Raw genomic sequence first — 20,965 nt, forward strand, 5'->3', positions numbered from 1 at the left:
GGTCCCCTCAATGATGTCCTCCTCTGGCCACAGGGATTGGTTCAGAGATGAGCATGTGATCCAAGTGTGGCCAATTAGAGCCAACCTTGGGACTTGGCGGAAACAGCCAGGGAAGAGGAAGGGAGTCTCTCTCCTGGCATTGGTCTCAGAAGATGAGGTTCAGAGAAAATGTCAGCTCAGAGAGAGAGGAAGTGACCTGTTGGAGGCTCCAGGCACTTGTGATGGAGCTGGGATTTGAACCAAGTCCATCTGCCCCCAAAGGTAGCATTAACTTCCAACTGCACCATATTTCTGGTGAATCTTCTGGGATCTTTCATTTAGAAACCTCCCTCAGAACTTCTGTTTCCTGGGTTTAGAGTCTTCCAATGTGGCATTTGCTTTAGAAAAGCTCAATAGCACCCTATAAAAGATAACGCAAGTAAGCACCTTTTAAAAAAGCTGATAGAAGACTCTAAATATCAATCAGTACATTCTGAGCACCAGAGAAGATATCTGGCTCTTTGGAAAGAATCTGGTACCTTTGTTCCTTTCAGTTTTGGATGATAAGAGCCTTCTGGTTGGAGTTCCAGCCAGACATTTCAAATGATTTCACCCATTCCTCACTCAAAAGAGTTTGATATTTGCTTCCTGCCGATTGTGACTAACCTCCAAATTTTTCCATTCATCAATTCATTCAACACAATCCTACAGAGTGCTTACATGGAGGTAGGCACAGGGCTAGGTGTAGGAGAGACAGGGGAGCACAGCAAAGTCCTGCCATTGGGCGGTTCACAATCTGCATGTGCAAAGGAAGGCAGAGTAATCAGATAGTCACCAAAACGGATGTGAAATTACAGTGGGAACAAGGGCCATCCAAAAGAGGTGCACAGAACTTTGAAAACCATTACTGGGAGGTTTGACCCATTTGGAAGGCTTCCTGGAGGAGGTGACATTTGATCTGGGAGCTTCAGGATGAACAGGCAATAACTGGGTGAGGAAGAGTGGGGAAAGAATTCCAGGCAGAGGGCAAGCATGTGCAAAGGCCTGAGGCAGGAAGGAATTTAGTATGAGATTAATGTAGCTGGACACAGGGAGCCAGGAGACTGTGGCAGAGATGAAGTCAGAGAGGTGAGAGGCCTTGCACAACCCTAGGAGGACATTTAGCCTCCCCTTCCACCCTCTCCTCCAGCAGAGCAATTGGAAACCACCACCTTTCCCCTCCACCCACTTTACGTCACAAAGGTGGAAAACACCGACTGCTCGATGCTTTCTGGAATTTGAAAAATACAGCAAAACATCCACATAATTGGGGTTCTTTTTAAAACTTGGAGGGTGTTTGAGCTACTTAAGGAGAAAAGGGAGAAGAATCACAAGAGAAAGGCAAGAATTCCAAGAAGGAAAGGAATAAGCACATGAGGGAGAGCTGTGGAGAGAAGGAGAACAGAGCCGGTGCTGGCCCAGTGTCTGGGCTCTGCAGGTGATCGCCGGAGTCAGACGCTGCCCTGCCCCATCTTAGTTGCATCCTTGTGTGTATTACTCCGTCTCTCTAGGGCTCAGTTTTCACATCTGTAAAATGGGGATAACTGTTGTACCTTCGGGGCTTCCCCAGTGGTCCAGTGGCTGAGACTCCATGCTCCCAATGCAGGGAGCCCAGGTTCAATCTTGGTCAGGGAATGAGACCCCACAAGACACAACTGAAAGATCCCACGTGCTGCAGCTAAGGCCCAGTGCAGATAAAGAAATAAATATTTTAAAATGACAAAACACAGTCTCTTCCTCAGAGGGGGACATGAGGGCTGTCTGAGTTAACATCTGTATGGGTGCAGGAGTGCAGCTATGTGGATGTGGTCAGAGAAATAGGCGGGGTGGTGCCTCTGAGGTCCTCAGAGTCCCCAGGGAGGCCTGGACAGCTGGTGGGTGAGATGTGCTGAGCGGACACAGGGTCCACAGTGACAGGTTAGTATGAGACAGACTCAGGAGGGCAGCTAAGAAGTCTTCCTGGGAGATGAAAACTCCTCCTCCCTGGAGTGAGAATGCCTCACATCTGGGAGAAGGAACCAAGTTCTGCATTTTTCTGAGTGAAAGGGAAGGGACTCTGGGCACCTCCTCCAAGGAACCTCCAGTTCAGGGAGGATTATCTCTGAGTTGTGAACTTGGGAACCCACAAGCAGTGACCGAGGAGGGTCTAATGACAAATCCTTGAAAGAAATATCAGGGCCCATTGGACGGCTTGATGAATGACATCAAGTTTGGGAAGTCAGGGGGCTTCCCTGGCAGTCCAGTGGTTAGGACTCTGCACTTCCATTGCAGACAGTTTCGAGTTCAATCCCTGGTTGGGGAACTAAGATTCCTAAAAGCCATGCAGCATGGCTAAAAAATAGATAAATAAATAAAAAGTGTGGGGAAAATTTTTTTTTTTTTTAAAGGGCGGTGGGGGTAAAGAAGAATCAAAAGTTTGGGAAGTCAAGGGAAGGGTGTTCAAGTAGAGTTTTAAAGGATGAGTTAAGGAGGCCAAGAGGCCAGGGTGGGAGCAACTGGATTGTTCTAATCAGCACAGCATGTGCAAAGGCCCTGAGATGAGACCCGGGATGGTGTCTGGAAGATTTGAGAAAGGAGATAAGGAGCCATATGACATGTGTGCAAAATGAAGGTGGGGTGGCAGCTCTTACAAGCCCTTAGCGGCCAGATAAGGATTTTGGAAATTATCCTGAGGACAGCGACGAGCCACGGAGGGGTGGATGCCTCTTCCTGTCGCTGCTCCCCCTTATCCCCATCTAAAGACTGTCCAGGTGGAGTGGATGCTGCTGTAGGAGGGCTCTGCATGAGAGAGCGCTCATGATCTGAGAGCTTAGAAAACTCTCTAAGACTATATTAGGGACTTCCATGTGGTCCAGTGGCTAAGACTCCACGCTCCCAGTGCAAGGGGCCCGGGTTCAATCCCTGGTCAGGGAACTAGACCCCATGTGCTGCGGTGAAGACTGAAGATCCCACATGCCAAAGCTCAGACCTGGTGCAGCCAAAAAAATAAAATAAATATTTTAAAAAAGACTATATTAGAAGGGGCCATTCATCAGAAGTCATTCATTCACTTGTTCAACAAACATTTATTTATGAACTGCTAAGTACTAGGCACAGCTTTAGCACTGGGAAGATAGAAGTAAAACCTGACCAAGTTCCTGTCTAATGGGGCTTATAATCCAGCGGAATGAGACAGGCAAGAGCCAGATAAACATATAGCATTCTAGGTGGTGGAAAGGGCTACGAGAAAACACAAAGGAAGGTAAAGGAATGCACTGTGTGAAGGTGGGGAGAGGGGGCTCTGTAACCATTTTCTAGTGGATGCGACCCAGCAAACTGTCCCTGCAAGACCCCTCCCCACTCAGTGCCCCTTGAGTGTCCATTATTTGCACCATTGAAAGCAGAGTTTTGGGGCTTGCTTGGTGGCTCAGTGGTAAAGAATCTGCCTTTCAATGCAGGAGACATGGGTTTGAACCCTGGGTCGGGAAGATCCCCTGAAGAAGGAAACGGCATTCACACCATTCTTGCCTGGGAAATCTCATGGACAGAAGGAGCCTGGTGGGCTATGCTCCATGGGGTTGCAAAAGAGTCAGACATGATTTAGTGACTAAAACAACAAGAAGCAGAGTTTAAAGATGATTTTTTGGCACCTCTCCACCCCACAATCATTGAAGCTTCCCCTCCTGTTGGCACCAAGAATGCATTTGTGGTGACCACAGTGACTAGCAAACTCTTCCACGTCCCCCCGTATTGCTGCCAGCCACATGTGGGGAAGCCATGAGCCCTTGGCACTCTGTTCTCACCTTGCCTGACACCGTTTGTCTTTCTCTGAATAACAGGGTGGTATGATCATCCAGGTGCCCCCCAAGGGGTTGGCAGGACTGTGCCTCTGGCCCTGCTCCAGGCCCACGAGCAAGAAGAAGTGGAGCTGACAACTGGCTGAAGGGTCTTTGGCAAGGGTGGGGCAGGGGAGTCACTCTTGGGCTGCCTTCCTGAGGCACGTCACCTCTAATGGCACCACCTGAGTGGCTGGGCGTCAGAAATGGAAAGAGCTATAATAGAACCCTGCTGGCTAAATCAAGGTTTGGGGGCCTCCTGTGGCTTGCATTTCTTCAGGAACTCTGCCAGGAAGGTGAATAATGAGTGGTAATGTCACATACAAGGGATGAGACCCACAAATAACAAATTGGAAACAAGAGTTCCAACTCTAAACACCAGCGTTCCAAATGTGCCTGCCAGAATTCCAATCACGAGGGCCACTGAGGTGCCCTGCCCTTGAACCTCAGAATTCCAACTCCATTCATGAATTCCACTGGAAACATCAGGAATTCAACCTCACTGATCACTCTGGCTGTGTACTTCTTTGGGTACAGTGACAAATCTGAGGATTCTGACCTTGAACCACAGAGCAGTGACCTTGAATGGCGATGCTCCAAGAACGAACAATCAATCACAGCAGTGATCTTGAGTGACAGAATTCCAACCCTGAACACCAGAATTCCAATCCCAGGTACCCTAGTCTCCACCAAGAATTTCTGAAATCTCAAGATTTCCCACCTGAATTTGGAGAGCCAACATGACTCCACAAGGATTTAAAGTTGAACTCTACACAATAAACTCTCCCACAGGCCCACGGCCCCCAGAAACAAGTCAGCAGCTTGGATAATATGAAGAGGATGAAAACAAGAATATGAATAATCATTCAGTTCAGTCGCTCAGCTGTGTCCGACTCTTTGCGACCCCATGAACCTCAAAACGCCAGGCCTCCCTGTCCATCACCAACTCCCAGAGTCCACCCAAACCCATGTCCATCGAGTTGGTGATGCCATCCAACCATCTCATCCTCCGTCATCCCCTTCTCCTCCTGCCCTCAATCTTTCCCAGCATCAGGGTCTTTTCAAATGAGTCAGCTCTTCGCATCAGGCGGCCAAAGTATTGGAGTTTCAGCTTCAACATCAGTCCTTCCAATGAACACCCAGGACTGATCTCCTTTAGAATGGACTGGTTGGATCTCCTTGCAGTCCAAGGGATTCTCAAGAGTCTTCTCCAACACCACAGTTCAAAAGCATCAATTCTTCGGCCCTCAGCTTTCTTTATAGTCCAACTCTCACATCCATACATGACCAATGGAAAAACCATAGCCTTGACTAGACAGACCTTTGTTGGCAAAGTAATGTCTCTGCTTTTTAATATGCTGTCTAGGTTGGTCATAACTTTCCTTCCAAGGAGTAAGTGTCTTTTAATTTCATGGCTGCAATCACCATCTGCAGTGATTTTGGAGCCCCAAAAAATAAAGTCAGCCACTGTGTCCACTGTTTCCCCATCTATTTGCCATGAAGTGATGGGACCAGATGCCATGATCTTTGTTTTCTGAATGTTGAGCTTAAAGCCAACTTTTTCACTCTCCTCTTTCGCTTTCATCAAGAAGCTCTTTAGTTCTTCACTTTCTGCCATTAAGGGTGGTGTCATCTGCATATCTGAGGTTATTGATATTTCTTCTGGCAATCTTGATTCCAGCTTGTGCTTCCTCCAGCCCAGCATTTCTCATGATGTACTCTAGCTAACAATTATTTGTTGTATTTTGCTGAGTACTTCACACGCTATATATCATTCTATCCTCTGGACCAACCCAGGAATTTACTATTCCCATTTTACAGATGAGGAACCTGAGGCTCAGAGTCAAGTTGGCTTGCTGATTCAATATTCAGTGCTTTACTAATCACTTCAGCAGATTTTTCTTCCTGCTCTCTTTGGAGACTGGGGAGAGGGACCTAGGATCCTATTAGCTAGTCAGTTTAGGACAACCCATGGATTTCCCTGACATGTGTTGGCATTCACCAGGAATGGGCTGCCTCGAGTTTTGGAGCCAAGTTCCATCTGTGTGGGACAGTCATTCATTCAACAGACACTTGCCACCCTGTGTTGTCCTTGATGCCAGGAGTAAGGAGAGGGGAACTGTTGCTTCTGCCATTCAAACTCTATCCCGCTCACCCCACTCCCTTCCAGATGGGAGGGTCTCAGAGGCAAGAAGCGATCTCCCCTGCCATTTCTAGCCATTGAAGGTTCTACGCTGCAGGGGTTAAAAAGTGGAACCCCAAAGGCTGAATATGGCTCTCAGAGGCATTCTGTTTGGCTCACTCACATGTTTTTAATTTTTTAAAAATTCTTCAGTCACATTGAAAAATTGGGATATCTCAGTGAAAGCTCACGTTTCTGGCTGGGCCCAGAACCCAGGCTGGATGCAGAATCTAACCTAGACCTGAATCCAGCTGCCTCGTTAGAAGGGTGCGTCTGCCCCGGGTCACCGCGGTACCTACCACTTCCTCCTGCCTCCCTGACACTAAGGGTGAGTGTTGAAAACCACCTCTTTGGATTGGCCTATCCTCCCAGTCATGAGGCCAGCAAGAATCTACAGTTTTTATGCAGGGCGTACTGGCAGGTAGAAACCTGGAGGGAGGCAGAGGGCCTAGGGGACTTAGTTTGGGTTGCATTTGCTTGGGGCTTCGTGTAAGATGGGGAAAGCTCCATGCGTCCACATCAAAGGATGCAGGGGTGATGGACACTGGGGAGAAGGTTAGGGGAGTGTCTAAGCCCCCGTCCGCAACTCTGCAGTTACTCCTTGGCACAGTCACTGCATGAAGGGTTTGAGCACACAAAGGCCTGATTAAGGCAAGGTTTAGGGTAGCCCCTCCTCCCCCTCTTCCTCTTGAGAAAAGGAAGAGAGAAGGAAGATAAGCAACGTGAGTGGAGCATCCATGCCTGGCCAGCGCAGTGCTGTCCACTACAGCACACGGGAGTGCAGCTGTCTCTCCAGCAGTCCTGCTTGACAAGTTACCAGGCCTATTTTTCAGGTAAAGAAACTGGGAACCAGAGAAGAGCTGGATCTGTTTGCCCAGGGTCTCAGAGCTCCTATGTGGTGATGCTGGGGTCATGAACACAGGCCTCCAGAGTTCCAAGTCAAAGCTCTTTCCACTCATCCCACCAGGGTGATGGCATAGGAGACAAGGAAAAACACTGGTGAAGAGGAGGGGAAGGACGCCTGCCTCAAGTGGGCCTAATCTCAAATAAACCAGAGATTTTTATCATGGAAAGAGCGGAAATGTCACCAAGTCCAAACTGGTAGTTAAAGGTCAGGGAGAGTCTTTCTGAAGAGGTGCCATATAAGCCAAGATCTGCAGGAGAAGGGGCAGCTAGCATCGCAAGATACAGAGCCAGAGGCCCAGAGAGGTTAAGTGATTTGTTCAAGGTCACACAGCTAGCTTGTGCCTTCGCTCCCTCTCTCCTGTCCTTCAACAGACTCCCTCTGAAAAAGCCAGCCACTCGCCTGCATCAGACTCTGGGATGACTTTAGAACACAGGTCAGAAAGCTTTCCCTCTAATGCTGTTGTTTCCAAAAGTGGCTCTCGTTAATAGATAAATGAACATGATGATGTTCCAGTAAAACTTTATTTACAAAACTGGGCACCCCTCCTGCTTTAGAACACAGAAATGAGTAAGATAAAGTCCTAGACTTTGAGAATATCCTGCTGTAGCTGGAGCTATAAGACAGGATGAGAAGAAAATAGAACACAAGAGGGAGCATGCTAAATGGTGCAGGAGAGGTTGAAACAGAATTTGTAGAAGACGATCACTACTGTGGCTCAGAAAAGAGAGAAATCAAGTTCAGGGTCTCAGAAAGGGCCACCTGCGCCCCTCTTTGACCTTGGCCTGTTACTCTCTATCAAAACACCTTCTTTCCTTCCCAGCATACATGCTACACATTGTGATTATTCTTTCATTTAACTTTCTATTTGTTTAATGCCTATCTCCCTCCAGAGGCTATAAATTTCCTAATGGCTATGGGTTATTTTTGCCAGCTTACATTTATTCTCTCCTTTCTTAGCAACAGTATTTCAATTCTCCTTTGAAGAACTATCTATTTCCTATTCTCAGTCTCATTTTAGAGCCAGCCATTGTCACATGACCCAGACCTGGCTAAGTAATTGGCTTAGGGATGGGCCAGTGAGAATCAGCCCTGGGATTTTGCTGGAATCATTGGGAAGGAAACTCTCTTTTCCCCCAGAATGGAAACATACAGTTGCTGGATGCTATCTTTCCAGCCATGTTTGCACAGCCTGCTGAGAAGCCAGCATGGTTAAGAAGAAACTAACCATGGATTGGAGACCAATATTTGATGACATAGTTAAGCCCCTGGATCCAGCCCTACCTGAAGCCTTACCTAACACAGCTCTTTTCAATTATCTTTTTTTTTTTTTTTGCTTAAGTCCATTTGAACTTTAAGTCTATTTCAACAACCTCAGATAGGCAGATGATACCACTCTAATGGCAGAAAGTGAAGAGGAACTAAAGAGCCTCTTGATGAGGATGAAAAAAGAGAGTGAGAGTGGCTGGATCTGAGATGAGACTGAGAATGGGAAATAGGAAAAAGCTGGCTTGAAACTCAACGTCGAAAAACAAAGATCATGCCTGGAGTAGGAAACGGCAGCCCACTCCAGTATTCTCCCCTGAAAAATTCCATAGACAGAGGGGCCTGGTGGGCTACAGTCCATGGGATCTCAAACAGTGGGACATGACTGACTGGCTGAGCACACAAAAAATGATTAAAGTGTTCAAAAGTGGATAATATGGATTTATTTAAAGAGAGTGCTTAGAAAAAAAACCCCAAATAATGAGAATTTCTGCAAAACTATAAAATAACTAGAAACTAGAAATAAATAAATAATTAGAAATTTAAATTTAAAGATAAATAATAATGAAATAAAAATAAATAATTAAAACGTTTAAGTGCAAAGAAAAAAAAAGCCAGAAAATGGGTGTGAGAATTGGAGAAAAAAACTAAGATCATGGCATCTGGTCCAGTCTCTTCGTGACAAAAAGAATGGGGAAAAGTGGAAACAGTGACAGAATTTATTTTCTTGCAGATGGTGAATGCAGCCATGAAATTAAAAGATGCTTGCTCCTTAGAAGGAAAGCTATGACAAACTTAAACGGTGTATTAAAAAGCAGAGACATCAGTTTGCTGACAAAAGTCCATATAGTCAGAGCTATGATTTTTCCAGTAGTTATGTATGGACTTGAGAGTTGGACCATAAAGAAGGCTGAGCACCAAAGAATTGATGCTTTTGAATTGTGGTGCTGGAGAGGACTCTTGAGAGTCCCTTGGACTGCAAGGAGATCAAACCAGTCAATCCTAAAGGAAATCAATCCTGAATATTCACTGGAAGGACTGATGATGAAGCTGAAGCTCCAATACTTTGGCCACCTGATGCGAACAGCTGACTCATTTGAAAAGACCTGATGCTGGGAAAGACTGAAGGTAAAAGGAGAAGGGAGCGGCAGAGGATGAGATAGTTCAATAGCATCACGACTCAATGGACATGAACTTGAGCAAACTCGGAGATGGTGGAGGACAGAGGAAACTGGCGTGCCGCAGTCCATGGGGTCCCAGAGAGTCGGACCACCTGTCTTTCCTCTTCTCACATGCCCCTGGCAGGGCAATCATAGGTTGCCTCTTTGTTAAGTACAATTGGGTCTACAAAGACTCTAAGAATCAATGCTGGCCAAGGTCGAGGGCCCTAAGGATCACACAAGCCTTGGAAAGTCTCAGGGATGGCCCTAGGTAGCAATTAGAGAAATATAATGGTCTATTTTTAGAAGCTGTTTGATTCCAGGCCCATTACCTGGCGGATGGGAATGATGCGTGAAACTGGCCAGTGTAACATTATTCTCTCAAAGACAGTGTCTGCGTGCCAGGCCATGGTGGGCAATTACAGTGGAGACCAGCCCAGCTACAGAGCAAAAATGGAGCAGTCAAGATGCAAGAGAGCATCTCAAGTATCTAATTTAACCATGCCTCCCTGCTATGAATGGAAGCTCAGAAGTCCTTTCCCAGGAAGCGTGGGGGTGGTGGTGGGCAGGTCGACTAGGAAGATGGGAGGAGACTGGGGGTGGGGGGAGGGTTCGCCTGGGAGACCCTTGCCTGATAAGAGAGACCCCTCTGACCACCATACGATCATGCCAATTGGCTCATTCATTCACTCCACAAACATTTATGAACCCTTAACTGCAATACAAAAATAACAACAGCAGCAGCAGTTAACTCGTACTGAACACTTGCTGAGCGCCAGGGACGGCTTTCCTATAGAATTGTCATGATGATTCCAGAGGAACCCGAGTTACGGCTCAGGAAATCGAAGCCCGGAGAAACTGTCATTCCCCCAAGGGCCCACAGTTTGAATCGCTACTGAGCTGAGATGTGAGTGTAGGCAGTCGGGCTGCTGAGCCTGCTCTCTTACGCTTCCCTTTCTCTCTGTGGGCCTGGCATCCACAGAACAACTCACAAGCTAGTCTTCAGAGAGTTTTGTGCCAGGAAGGTATGAACATCAGTTTTCCGGAGCCTGGACAGGGGTGGAGGAGCAGGCAGCGCTGCCTGAAGCGGGTGTGGGTGGCGTGGGAGGGAGAAGCCGGCTCTTGAAGGGCAAGGAGAGAGGGAGGCTGTAGGCAGACAGGAGGAAGAATGGGGTGCAGGGCGGACAAGTTGGCTGGATGGAAGCGTGGAGCAGGACCCGGGCAGGCTGGAGTATTCGGGGAGCGTGAAAAGGTGGGTGTGATGTGGGCGGAGGGTACCACGGGGAACAGACAGGAGACCACGGTGGAGCGGTGAATTGAGGCCTTGAAGGTCAGGCTGAAGAGTCTGGACTTGACTCTGGGGGCAGTGAGAGCCACGGAAGGGTGAGCATGAGCAAATTATCATCTTTGAGAAAGACGGCTTGGCTTCCCAGCAGGGGATGGCCTCGAAGGGGACAGCTGGAGGCAGGGAGGCCAGTGTAGAAACTCAGACTCTGAAGAAAGGCCAGAGTCCCACAGCAACAGTGTGGTCCCTCTGATCTCACACCCCCAGCCCACGCCTGCCCCACTCCCCCCGCCATCCTGGCCGCTGGCTGTTTCTTGACTCGCCCAGGTGTGCTCCTGCCCCAAGGCCTCAGCACGCGCTGTTTTCTCCATTGGAAACACTCTTCGCCCCAAGTGCACCTGCCTCCCTCTCTCCCTCCCTTCAGGTTTCTGCCTCATTGGCACTTTCTTTTCTTTAATTGTTTATGTATTCATTCAGCTGTGCCGGGTCTTAGCTGTGGCAGGTGGGATGTTTCGTTGTGACCCACAGACTCTCTGGTTTGGTGGGTCGGCTCCATTGCTCTGTGGCATGTGCGACCTTAGTTCCCTGACCAGGGATGGAACCCGAGTCTCCTACATTACAAGGCAGATTCTTAACCACTGGACCACCAGGGAAGTATCTGTATTTGTTTTTTTGGAATGGTCTGTCTCTGTGCTGTCCTGTGCTTACTTGCTCAGTCGAGTCCGACTCTTTGCGACCCCATTGACTGTAGCCCACCAGGCTCCTCTGTCCATGGGGATTCTCCAGGAAAGAATACTGGAGTGGGTTGTCATGCCCTCCTCCAGGGGATCTTCCCAACCCAGGAATTGAACCGGGGTCTCCTGCATTGCAGGCAGATTCTTTACCATCTGAGCCACCAGGAAAGCCCAAGAACACTGGAGTGGGTAGCCTATCCCTTTTCCAGGGGATCTCCCCGACCCAGAAAAGATTCCACATGCCTTGGGGTAATTAAGTCCATGCACTCTGGAGCCCAGATGCCCCAATGACTGAGTCCGAGGGCGCTGCAATAAAAGATCCTCCACGATGTAACAAAGATTCTACATGCCCCAACTAAGATCTGAGGCAGCCTAATAAATTAATTAATTAAATCACCCAGAGACTGTTTCAATCATGGGGCCTGGGCACAGGTGTTTGTCGAAGCTCAGGTGACCCAAATGTTCAGATGGGGGTAAACATCCCTGCTCAGTGAAGAGCAGCACCCTATCTATTATTCCCACCCCCAGACTTGCAGAAGTGAGGAGCCTAGTGGGTTCATACAGCCAGGAAGCAGTGCGGGTGGAATTGAACCCAGGCCATTCCCATACCCGCAGGAATATGTCTCATGTGGTTATATTATGTCTTATGTGTTATTGATGTCATCAGGGAATTTTTTTTTTTTCAGGGAAATTTTTAAAGGAGAATGGGTGCTCCTGATACGAACATGTGAATTTCAGCTCCTCCTCCAATGTGGGAGCTGGGGTGTCCATCTGTCCCTGACCCCATCTTGTTGGGCCCACCTCTACCAGTGACACCAAAATCGAGAACACCCCCCCCCCCAAGAAGGTGGAGCTTGATCTATTTAAATTATCCATGAAAATAAAGCTTATTGCTAAGACCGTGTCTCCAATAGTTCTGGCCCATAGGCCTTTGGGGCCAAGCTCATAAAGGAGCAGAAGCCAGAAACGCTCCGAAGTCAGATGGGAGACCCTGGAGGCCTCTCACATCCAGAGCATTTCCATTCTCCAAGGTGAAGAGGCCGCGTGAAACTTCCTTCTCACTTCCTGATGGTCAGTTGCCTGGTACGGAGGCCAGATCACAGGCTCACAGACCTCCCATTCACTGTGTGACCCTGGGCCAGTGACTTCACCTCTCTGGGCCCCAGTTTCCAGAGTTGTGAGATGAGGATAATTACCCCTCCCTAATGGGGTGACTGTGGGAATTGGATACCACTGTGCATCCAACGCTCTTTGCACCGCGCCCAGCATTCAGCAAGCAGAGGGGTGGCCGCTGCCGCGGTTGCTGCTGTTTTTATTTTCTGCAGGAGATGGAGGTGAGGCTGACTGAGCCCAGTCAGCCCTGGAATGTCTTCTTTGAAGCTGATCCCAGCCACTTCCCTGGTGGTCCAGTGGTTAAGAATCCGCCTTCCAATGAAGGGGACGCGGTTCGATCTCTGGGAGAGGAACGAAGATCCCATACATCGCAGAGTAACTAAGCCCACGTGCTGCAAGCTGCTGAGTGAGTGTGTCACGACTAAAGACTTTGTGCACGGCAATGACAGCCCCACGTGCTGCACCCCATGCAACCAAACAAATACTTTAAAATAAGAAACATGATCCCAGATAGGAGTCTGAGTTTTCCCGCAAGTCTTTGGTTGCAGCCCCAGAACCAGATCCTAAGACAAGAATCTGAGTAAAGTGGTTTAGGTGGGAGGTGATCCCAGGACACACCACTGCCCCTACCAGAGGAGATCTGAGACAGAGAAGGGAAAGAGGCCAGAGTGTACTGTCAAGCAAGGAACCACTACGGGCACCTGGGGCTGAATTCTGCTGAGGACCTCTGGGGGCCACTGTGGACCATGCACCTCGGAATTATACCCCTAACCAGGGGGAGGCAGCTGCCCAGGTGTAAAGAACCTGCCTGCCAATGCAGGAGACATAAGAGACGTGAGTTTGAGCCCTATCCCTGGGTGAGGAAGATCCCCTGGAGAAGGGCATTTCAACCCACTCCTGTATTCTTGCCTGGAGAATCTCATGGACAGAGGAGCCTGGTGGGCTACAGTCCATGGGGTCACAGAGTCAGACACGACTGAAGCGACTCAGCATGCATGCAAGCATGTACCAAGGGGAGGGAGCTGAAGTATTTATACACCTTCTCCATCAGTTATCAGTTGAGGGCTGCTTCCTCCAGGTAGGGCAGAACTCCCTGTCTTTACTGGATTCCAATGGCCAGAGGAAGCTTCTAGGCAAAGAACTGCAGGTGTTGTAGCTTAGAGTGGGCTAGTGACCCTGCAAAAGTTAAGAGCTAAAAGGACGCGGTCGAGATATTGACCATATCTTCTCCATCATGATCGGGTCCCCTTTCTGCTCCAGCTGCCTGTGTGATGTTGAACCAAGTTATGTAACTTCACCTTTAGTTCAGTCCAGTCCAGCTCTTTGCGACCCCATGGACCAGAGCATGCCAGGACTTCCTGTCCATCACCAACTCTCAGAGTTTACTCAGACTCATTTCCATTGAGTCGGTGATGCCATCCAACCATCTCATCCTTATGATGTATCATTTTGTAAGAATAATGAATTTTTGGAAAGGATCTGATTTATCTTGCAGGACAGTTTGGAGGGTTAAATGAAACGACAAAAACAAAACAAAACATAAACATAAAAACATAAAACATTAAAAAAAATTTTTTTAATTCCAGACTAGGGAATAAGTAATAAAAATTAAGACAAACACAACTGGCATACAATAAAGTCATTAAGATGAAGGATATAGAACCCTAATTTGACATGGAAGGCATTAAACACATATTATACAATAAAGCCTGTTATAAAACAAAAAAACAACAAAAAAGGGAAGGGATATGTGTATACATATAGCTGATTCACTTTGTTGCACAGCAGAAAGTAACACAACATTGGAAAGCAATTATACTCTAATAAAAAAATAAAATATTGATTGAAAAAACATCACAACACAAAACCCCCTAAGAGTTACTGAGGGCTTTTTATGTGCCAAACTCTGTTTGAAAGGCTTTGTGTGCATTAATTCATTTAGTTCTGATGTCAATGCAATGAGACAATCTTGCTGTGGCTGCCACTTTATGTGAGAGAACTGGGGTGCAAGGAGGCAAGCGGTTTACCACACATCGCGTGGTGAGTAAGTAGAGGAGTCAAACCTTGAACCTGGGCGATCCAGTTCTAAAATCAGGGCTCCCATCCATGACGCTGTCAAGTATGAGAAGGACGCCCAGTGCTGGGGATGGAGCTGGTGCTTCGTGTGCGGCTTGTTCTCTTTCAGTTAATTAATCTTTGGCCAAACTGCTCATTTGTCCAGGACTTTTCCTTCCAAAGCATTTTGACAATCTCTAGCTTTTTAGAGCCTTTCAAAACCCCTGAGAGACCAGCTGCCAAGGTATGACCTGATCAGGGAATGGAAAGGAAAGGCCCGGCAACCTCAGTAAGGGTAACAGGGGAGCGGGGGCAGAAAGGCCTGAAAACAGCCCCTGATCTTGCCCAATTTGTTGTGTGACCCTGGCAAGTCCTTGAAGCATCCTTCGTGTTTCCCTTTATCAAATCAGGATGCTGGATTTATCAGGCTTCAGCACTTTCCATGCACTGGCATACTAAATCCTCCAGGCGCCCCTGGGAGGTGGCTTTACGTCCATTCTCATTTACAGAGGTGGAAACAGAAGCTATGAGAGGTGAAGAGATTGGTCCAAAATCCAGAGCTAGGCAATGTCGGGGCTGGGATTCAAATCCAGGTCTCTGTGACCCCACAGCGGGGATTCTGAATCTCTGGCATATTGTTTCCCAGGAATAAATGCAAACATCCAGGATGACTGACCCAGGGCCAGCAGGTGCCTCAGCCAGATGACTCACAGCATCGGCTTGGCCCCAAGGATTCTGAGTTGGTTTCCCTCACTTTTCTTCTTTTCTAACTGTATGTATTTATGCATCTGACTGTTCTAGGTCTTAGCTGTGGCATGCAGGCTCTGCAGTCTTTGCTGCAGCATGTGGGATCTGGTTCCCTGACCAGGGATGGAACCTGAGCCACACGTATTAAGAGCACGGAGTCTTAGCCACTGGACCACCAGAGAACTCCCTGCCTCATTTTTCTCGATGATAAAACGTGAATGCCCCCAGGATCAGATGAGGGAAGCAGAAACATCATCACACTAAAGCCGTGAAATCCCAAGGGGGCAGGCAGTGAGCCTACAATCAACAACACTGTAACAAGGGATGTGGCCAACCGAGGGAGTGGTTAAAATAGAGGAATCCAGTGATAACACAAATAATCACTATTGTCATTTATAGAATGTTTACCATATACCAGGCACTGGGCTAAGCTCTCTATCCAGGTTATCTTGTGAAGGCCCTAAGAGGTGAGCTCCATTATAATTCCCATTTTCGCCATTTTCTAGAGGAGGAAATTGAGACTCAGAGGAGGAAAGGAACTTGCCCAAGGTGTCATATTCCTGGTAATCAATGTCAAATGAACCATATCTGTAGGACCCCAGAGCTGATTCTTTTTTTAAGTTCTTATTTATTTATTTATTTTTGGCTATGCTGGGTCTTGTTTGCTGTGATGGCTTTTGTCTAGCTGTGGCGAGCAGAGGCTACTCTCTAGTTGTGTGTGGGATTCTCACTGGGGTGACTTTTCTTGTTGCAGAGCCTGGACCCTAGGGCACTTGGGCTCAGTAGTTGCAGTTCCCAGGCTCTGGAGCGCAGGCTCAGCAGACAGGGCTCATGGGCTCAGTTGCTCTGTGGTATGTGGGATCCTCCTGGATCAGGGGTCTAACCCATTCTGCACTGGCAGGCGGACTCCCCACCAATGAGCCACCAGGGAAGCCCCAGAGCTGATTCCTAATCAAATCTGTGGTGGGCAAACCACTGACCAGCATCTCTAAATGAAGGATACTTCCACTTTGGAATATAATAACAATGATTCATATTCATAAAGTACTTTCATTTGCAAATTACATTCGCCTTCTGAAATCCCAAGGGGTGGGCACTTATGCCATCACCATTTGGCAGAGGAGTTCACTGAAGCTCAGAGAGCTTGAATGATCTGCCCAAGATTCTGGGATGAAGAAGCACAGGCTCGGGAACCAGGCCAACCCGGGTTCAAACCCTCGCTCTGCTCTTTTCTTTCCTTCAACAAATATTAACTGAGCACCCTTAGTCGTGTGAGCTCCGGAAAGTGACTGCCCCTCTCAGAGCTTCCACTTCTTCTTTGTAAAATAATATTAACACCACTCATAGAATCCATTCCCCCCCCTTCATCTGAAAAGCCCAGACACTTGCTTTCCCAGGCTTCCCTGAGGATAAAGCATGAGCATGTGACCTGACCAATGGGATTTAAAAAGAAGTCTGCCAGGGGCCTGCTGGAAAAGGTTAGGCTGGGGAGAGGGGTGGGGAAACAACTGGCATAGAAAAGGGCATGCCCCTCTTCACCGGTTGGACATCATGTGTCTCTATTTGAGGGCTGGAACTGGGTAGCCATCTCATGATACCAGGCATCCAGCCTGAGGACCAAGCTACCTGCAGGAGCTGGAGGAGCAGAAGGACAGAAAGAATCTAGAATTCCGGGACTTCCTTGGTGGTCCAGTGGTGAAGAATCTGCTTTGCAGTGCGGGGGACTAGGGTTCCATCCCTGGTCCGGCAACTAAGATCCCACGTGCCACGGAACAGCTTAAACTGCGTGCTGCATGAAGCCCCAAGCGCTCTGGAACCCGCTTGACACAATTAGGGAGTCCAATGTGCCCCAATGAGAGATCCTGCATGACTGAACGAATATTACTCATGCTGCAACTAAGACTTGACACAGCCTAATTAATTAATTTAAAGTAAGAATCTAGAATCCTAATGGCATCAGGGAACCATTAGCCCAAAGCCAGCTACCTTGAAACTCCCTGTTAGGTGAGAAGATGCATCTTCCTCCTTATAGAAGCCACTTCCGGTTTCCTATTCCGTGACTTGTAGCCCAAGTGGGAAGACTACCTTGATTGAATTGTTGAAAGGATTTCAATGCTAGTGCATAGAAAGCATCACTAATCGGTGCCTGGCACAACAAACGGCAGCTCCTCTGGAAATTATCTCAGGCTTTAACCCTGAGACTCTTCCAGGCACCAAAGACCCTCCTGGCCTGGCAAATTAGCTCTCTGTCTCTCCTACTGAGAAAAGCTTGTAGTTTTCCCAGAAAGCAGAAACCCAGCGGTGGCCCAGAACCACAACTCCATCACTCGGATGAGACTGACCCCAGCTTCCAAACTAGAATCAATCACATTGCCTTTTGTCTAATGGATTTTGATTTTCACTCCCCTGATGGGGAAGGCAAGGGCTTGTGCTTTGGTCTGTCTCCATGTTGCCAGAACATCCATCAATTATTAACAGCAGCAGCTCAGCCACTCAGTGCTGCTATCAGAAGGAAAAGACTTGCTGCAACCCAGCCCAGCCAGCCATAGAGAAAGGACTCTGCTGCTTATTATTTATGAAAACAAGCCCTATGTAATGTTGGGTAGGCACTGTGCTCAATTCTGGCAAACATGATGACCCTTCAAGGTGGGCCTTTTATCTATGCTTTACAGGCTGGAGGCTACAGCTTGAAGAAGGGAAGAACTCACCAAAGGCCAGAAACTGGCGAGACGGTGAACCTGGCCTTAAAACCCAGGTCTGTCTTTGGTCCTACATATATAAGATTTGGCATTTCTGTATCTCACAATCACCCAGCCGTGGTCCTCCATTCGACTTCTTATCCTGTGAACTCTGAGAAATTTCTACAGGCCTTGCTGTTCTAACAACTGAAGCTTCCTAGTTGGGGAGCTGGGGGCGGGTGGGGAGGGCAAAGAACAAATCCCCCAAGGGGGCTAGAGGCACAGAGAACTGGGCTACAGGTGGGTTGACAGCAAGGAGTGACAGGTCCATGAGACACAGTGACTGACCACTCCATTCATTCATTCCACCTGGATTTATCTGGAGATGCTCTGTGCCAGGCACCATGATGGATACTGGGAATGGGGCAGTGAATACAACTCATGATACTCATATTCTTGTAGAGGAGGAACTGAGAAATACAAGGAAGCAGGTACAATTTCAGATAGTGCTCAAGCCCCGAGCAAGAAGGACACTGCAAGATGTCAGTGTAAGAAGAGAGAGGCTGTCTTAGATAGGGGTCAGGAAAGGTCTTTTAGAGGAGGGGACATCTGAGCGGGGACCAGCTCCTAAAAGGAAGGAGAAAGAGTGACCAGCCATGGGACAATATGGAGAAGAGAATTCCAGGTGGCAAGAACAAGTGCAAAGGTCCTGAGTTAGGACAAAGACGGATCTGTGTAGGGACGAGCAAGGAGGCCAGTGGGGCTGAAACTGAGTGAACCAGAGGAGAGAAGAGATGAGTTTAGAGAGGTCATGGAGCTGAATTCGTGGTGAAGGGTTTGGACTTTATTCTGTAATGGGAAAACTCTCTGGAGCATTTTGAGCAGATGAATAATGTGATCCAATTACATCTAGAAAAGCTGACTCTGGCTGCTGAATGGGGAATGGATTGCAGGAGGCAAAGGTGGAAGCAGGGGGACTGGGAAGGAGACTATGGCACTTAATCACTGTGGAAAGAAGAGCAATTCAAAATCACACTTGAGTGTGAATTTCTGGCTACTCCCATTTGCCTGCTGTGTGACCTTAGGCAAGTTACTTAATCTCTCTGATCTTCCCTCTCTTTGAAAGGTAGGATATAATAATAGGGAACTGGTACAAGGCTAAATGTGTTGTCCATATACAGTGGATATGTGATCAATGGCAGGATTTCTATGCTGAGGGCCAATGAGCCTGCCTGCCACACCATTTCAGCCTCAGCTGCAAATATCCTAGACCATCCATCTGCCAGGACTAGCCAGCAGCCCCAGCCCAGGATCACAGAGAGGTCATGAAACTCGTCCCTGTGATCGGATTAACCCAAGGGAGCGATGAAGCTGTTTATTCCCAACCAACACCTTTTACAAGCCTTAGCCACTGCCTAGCTGCCAGGCACCAACCCAAACAGAGCCCTTTGCCTACTTCTTCTGGGAAACGGGCCCTCCCCTGCTCTGCCCCTCACTCTCTTGTCTTAGGGACAGAACAGAGAGGAGGGAGTCATATCTGGGTCTAAACCAGGTGTGGAAGGGAGAAACCTGGTCAGGCCTGGAAATAGCAAAATAAGTCTGCTGATCCTAAGCTGGTTAAGGGTGAGTGACTATGTCTTAAGACAGAGGCTTTTTGGACACGAAACCTGGGGCAGGATTATGGCCAGAGGCAGCCTGCAAAGAGGAGACGGGCCTAGGAATCTCTGCGTCCTCTTTAGGGTGGACAGGAAAAAGAGAAAACCTCTCTCCGTGCTCCAACAAGCCACTCAGTCCTACATTCACACTCTTAAAGGCTTCTCCTTGGGCAGCCAGATCTGGAGAGAGGGCCTCCTCAGAACCCCCTCTAGACCTGGCCCTCCACATGGGCCTTCAGTGAGGGGCCAGTTGAGCCAGGGGCACCCACAATGAGAGGGCAGGACAGGCCTCTGGACAGTAGGCTGGCCAGGAGGCAGCCTGAGCTCACACCTCATGGCTGGTATGCAGATCTCCTTCCCTCTTTTTCTTTTTGCCATGAATACATTTACCTGTTCTTCCCCTGTCTTATTGGCCCTGCTCTCCAGGAACAAGTTATGTTCAACGTATCTTTCCCAGCTCGGTCCTCCTGGGTCCTGACCTTAACGCCCCTCTTTTCTGGCCCCCTCTGGGCCCCGAAGGGCCTCTTTTGTGGCACTCCACACAGTGTGTTGTCATTTCCTTGCAACCTCCAGCACCTTGGCCACGTGAAGATAGGCCCCCATCTCTCTGAGGCATCCCCGAGTCCCAGCCTAACACAGACAAGTTGCTCATCAGCAAATGACCTCCTGCCCTGCTCTAGCTCGCACCCCAAGCCTTCCTTCATCCCTTACAGCCCCCATTTTTTTTAACCTGGCAGCACATAGTTCTATCCATTGTGATGAGACCCATTCCTGCCTCTTTCTCCTGCTTTCTCTTTTTCACATTGCCTCATTTTTTCTCCCCTATTTCAAAATTTACATCTTCTTCCGATAGCCAAAGCATCTTTAGCAGCTGCATCAAGCATTCTGGGAATCAATTCACCAAATAAATGAAGATAGAGCAAACCAGGGGTGATCCTTCACCCACAGGCATCCATAACCAGCTGCATGCATCATGCACACACATACCCATCCCTCAGAGTCCCTTTGCCTCATTTTTCTCACTTATGTTAAAACTGCCTCACAGTATCTCAGTGTCCTCCAAGTAGGTCTGTAAGCTGCTTCATTCCCTCCTTGGAGCAAAGTGGGGTTATAAATATAGGGATAAGTATTAAAATTGCAGTGTGACTCTCCTCTAGCCTGGGTCTAGGCATCCACAAGGGAGCATTATGTAGAACAGACCTAACCCAACTCTACTCCATCTCGAGGCTTTATTGTCCCTCTGTGCCCCGTTATTTGCAGTGTCCATTCTTTTGATGTGGGTTTTCGTAAGTCTCCACAAAGCCTTTTCTCCAGCAAAGCTGGGGTATAAAGTATTGAACAATAAAAGGATGA

At 48.1% G+C, this 20,965-nt stretch overlaps 1 protein-coding gene across 1 annotated transcript in view; it reads right to left on the reverse strand.

Annotated features, from left to right (window-relative positions):
• KCNB1 (potassium voltage-gated channel subfamily B member 1) overlaps positions 1–20,965 on the reverse strand; it is a 108,593-nt gene that overhangs the window by 85,102 nt on the left and 2,526 nt on the right. The gene's annotated exons all lie outside the window — the stretch shown is intronic.

The sequence above is a fragment of the Ovis canadensis genome, chromosome 13 (genome assembly GCF_042477335.2).
Source record: "Ovis canadensis isolate MfBH-ARS-UI-01 breed Bighorn chromosome 13, ARS-UI_OviCan_v2, whole genome shotgun sequence".
NCBI lineage: Eukaryota > Metazoa > Chordata > Mammalia > Artiodactyla > Bovidae > Ovis > Ovis canadensis.